General features: G+C 33.3%; 1 pseudogene; it reads right to left on the bottom strand.

Moving 5' to 3' along the window:
* The window catches only part of LOC109132683, a 19197-nt pseudogene extending 18145 nt beyond the window's left edge, over positions 1–1052 (bottom strand).

Here is a 4117-nt window from a genome sequence, read left to right as displayed (position 1 = left end):
AAACCAAGACTTAACAAAATGTATATATAGTAAAAACGTGTGAATCCTTAAAACTTAAAACAACAAGATAGAGCGTCGGTTCGGGAGTCTCCTGAAGCGTGTTAGACGGAGCGTCTTCCTGGCATGCGTGATTTCGTCCATGTGCGTCCAGTGGCTCGATTGGTGTGAGTAGGAGTGGGTCGAGCCGTGCGAGTGAAAGTGGCTCGAGCGTGGTCGGTGAAAGTGGCTCGAGCTGGGTGTATACGCATCTACTAAAACGATGATAACTCTTGAACTACACCTCCGATTGGCTTGACATAAACGGCATTGGAAAAATGACTCAATTCTCTACAACTTTGATGAAGAGTCAAAAGCTGAATTCCTAGACCGGTGGCTCGAGTGATGGCTCGTTTGAGTAGGTTGAGAGTGGCTCCATTGTGGAGGTTGAGAGTGGCTCGATTGTGGAGGTTGAGAGTGGCTCGATTGTGGCCGCTGAGAGTGGCTCGATCGTGTGCGTCACCGACGTCTTCTAAACACCTGAAATACTTCGAAATGCACAATGCATGCAAGGATGATGCAAAAACTTCCTAAACATGCAAAGTGTATAAAAGAGGTGCTAAAATGATGCAAAATGACTAGTTCTAAACCTTATAAAACTTCAGTCACTTATTAGAGATTTCACCACATGTTCTAAACCTTATAAAACTTCAGTCAACACAACATCTTCATTGTGTTCGGACGCATAACAATAAGCCATCGCAGTGATAGACTCGAGATATCTCAACTTGATCAGTATTAGGTATACTTATTTGCTTCATTGATGGATCAGCCAAGTCGTATTCGCTATGGATTCTTTGAAGATCTAATCTCAAGGAACAAACCCTAGAATCTAAAACCATGAACTCCAGAAACTGATGATGATTCTTTGATGCTGCTTTTGTACCACAGATGTGATCTTTCGTTAAAGCGTTCCACTGTTTACAAGTAGATCTCACTGCGCTTATGGATGTCAATGGAACCCTAGAAAAGATCTCACCAACTAAATCATCTGATAGATCGGATACTTGTTTCATTCTTCCTTCAATTTTTTTTTAGCTATTTTTGTCTAGAGATTTGGGCAATGTTCTTCAATCTGCTGCTGCCTTTTTTATGTGTCGATGACGAAACGCGGAACCCCAAATTCAGTTTGTAGCTCATATTAATAGGTTTGTCGTGTTTGTGTTTTAATTGGGCTTGTAATAACGTTTTGCTTCGGCTTAGGTTCGTTTAAATGGCCTATTATGTGAAAAAGACATAAAACTGGATGATAATGTACTCTCTTTGTGGTGACTTTTCATCTGCCTCCGCAGATCCATCACTTTCGAAGAAACTAAGCTTATTATTATCTACGTAAGTTGTGTCTCTTTTGTTACTAGAATCTCTGGTTTCTCTTCTGTCATTTGATTTTTGTCGTTTCATCTTTGTTTTTTCTGTTTTGGTTTTCAGTTCTGTTTCAAGGAGAGGAACACAAGATTTGCAACTTGCAGCTTCGTGTCAGTTCTTCTATTTGTTCAACTCATCGTTCTCTGTTGCAGTATCTTACGAGTATGTTTCTTCAGCTCTTCACTTCTTATTATATTCACAAAAAAAAATTTCTTTCCAATCATTCGATCTAAAATTCAGACTTTAGTAATTAAGTAAGTTTAGGTACAGGTTTTACTTTTAGTATTTGTCTGTTGAATTTTTGAATGTGTATCTACTCTTAGTTCCTAATTTATCCAATTTTTGGATTTTTCACACATATTAAAACTTGATTATAAATGTAGGGAGGGTATTTTTTTTTAATTTACAATTTTCTATAACTCTAAAGGACTCTAAACCAATAATATTAAATTGTTTTTTTTTTTTTGTGTGTGTGGAGCCTCTTGAAGTTTACAATTTATCGATTATAACTAATCAATTAATATTGCAATGAAAACTTAAAAATTGGATTTTTGAAACAAAAATATTTTCCAAAAATTGGATTAATAAGGAAATGAGGGAATATAATACTATTAACAGTGACATGTGAAAGACTCAGCGCACTTGATAAATTTGAATTTTTCAAAGTTAAGGTTCTTGAGATTTTTGGGAAATTGAATTTTTTTTGGGAAAATGGAAGATTATGATTTAATTAGCTTGCCTAGTATTAAGTGTGTTTAATTGTAAGAGACTAGCAAGTTTGGGGATTTATTTGATCATCCTTGATGAATTTTTAAGTGAGTTTTTGTGAAATGTTTTGGTTGTTTTGTGACTAGTGGTCTTGTGATTTTGCTTATTAGAAGAGTCTTTATTAGGCTTAAACTAGTTACTCCGTCCTCTAAACATTTTTTTTTATATAGTGGGTTGTGTGTCTGTGTGTAATGTTTCTTCACGATATATGACTTTTTTAATTTTTCCACTTTGATCTTTGCAGCATCTTTGATCGCTGATGAGTCGTGATATGACCCCACCACCACTTTGGAAACCGCTGTATCGCTGGAGACTTCACCTCCTCCCAGTCATCTTTAGACAAATGGTCTTCTTTGTGCGGTTGAGTATACTCAAATGCCAACGACAAGTGGATTTTCTCAAGGAAAATGGGAATCTATTTTTTGGGGTCGCGTTGACGAACTTGCTCGAGTGCGTGGAAACCATATATGGTGGTGCCATATGAATGCGCTGAACCATAACGTTCAATCTTGGCTAGAATCCACAATGCCTGCCCCCATCTCTTACGCTCTGATGACTGTGATAAAAGTCATAAATGACAAGTCTTAACACCTTTTGTACGAGTTTTGTACGAGGTGAATTGACATGTTTTTACGCTTTATTTTTCTCTCTATTGTTGTTGTCTTAACTTTCTTGTGATTTACTTCTTAGCTTCCTGTGAGGGCGTATAATTGATTGCTTTTCGTGCTGTTAGGGTTTGGTCATCCAGACGATTGTACAGCCGTAGTTTTTCGCTCTTAGCATCAGAGAAACTGCTTTGTTTTCGTGGTGCACTCAAATCCCGGGACCAAGGTCTTTGCAATCAATGAATTAGTTGAGGTTCGTTTGTTCTCAGAATATTCTTCTTTACGCTTTATCATAAGAAATACAATATATATATAAACTACTAGATCGTAAAGTGGTGGTGGTGTTTCAAAAGAGAGATCAATCATATCAACACAGTAGCATACACATTTGCAGTTTTTGGAATCTGACTTATTAACTTTCGGCTGCTGTTAAGAGAAGAAGGTTGTGTTGTTCCACAGACAATTCAGGAAGTCATAGCACATTTTGCTTTCTCTCTCATTCAATGGGTTTATAGGTGAGAACACTTTTTTTTGGTTTACTTATTCCCTAGCTAAAAAGTAATTTGAGTTCCATACAATGCTCTTGTGTCTTGTCTTTTCTGGAAAATATGTAAAATGATTTTTTTTTTTTTTTTTTTTTTTTTTTTTTTTTTTTTTTTTTTTTTTTTTTTTTTTTTTTTTTTTTTTTTTTTTTTTTTTTTTTTTTTTTTTTTTTTTTTTTTTTTTTTTTTTTTTTTTTTTTTTTTTTTTTTTTTTTTTTTTTTTTTTTTTTTTTTTTTTTTTTTTTTTTTTTTTTTTTTTTTTTTTTTTTTTTTTTTTTTTTTTTTTTTTTTTTTTTTTTTTTTTTTTTTTTTTTTTTTTTTTTTTTTTTTTTTTTTTTTTTTTTTTTTTTTTTTTTTTTTTTTTTTTTTTTTTTTTTTTTTTTTTTTTTTTTTTTTTTTTTTTTTTTTTTTTTTTTTTTTTTTTTTTTTTTTTTTTTTTTTTTTTTTTTTTTTTTGTGGTGATAGGTTATTCCGCAAATCCGTATTTGGTGATGCTGATCTACTCGAGTTGAAATATATACACAGGTTCTTCTTGCATATATACATGTGTGTTTGTTTGGGATAATAAACAGTACATGTTTTATTAACATATTAGAAAGCTATCAAGACGGGTCCGTTTCTCTTCAAAGCACCTAATCTTGTGCTGGAAAGGCATTTAGTTTTATGTTTTAACGGAGATAGTTGGAATGACATTTGTTTGATGTTTTAACCGAGACAAACTGAATTATGTTCGTAAGTCTTTTCTTTTCTCACGACAGGTCATCCAGGTCAACTTGATTAAACCTAATTTATCCTTTAGAG

This window comes from Camelina sativa, chromosome 4, assembly GCF_000633955.1.
Source record: "Camelina sativa cultivar DH55 chromosome 4, Cs, whole genome shotgun sequence".
Classification (NCBI taxonomy): Eukaryota; Viridiplantae; Streptophyta; class Magnoliopsida; order Brassicales; family Brassicaceae; genus Camelina; species Camelina sativa.
Note: the sequence above shows the minus strand (reverse complement) of the source record. Positions and strands in the feature narration are given on the sequence as shown.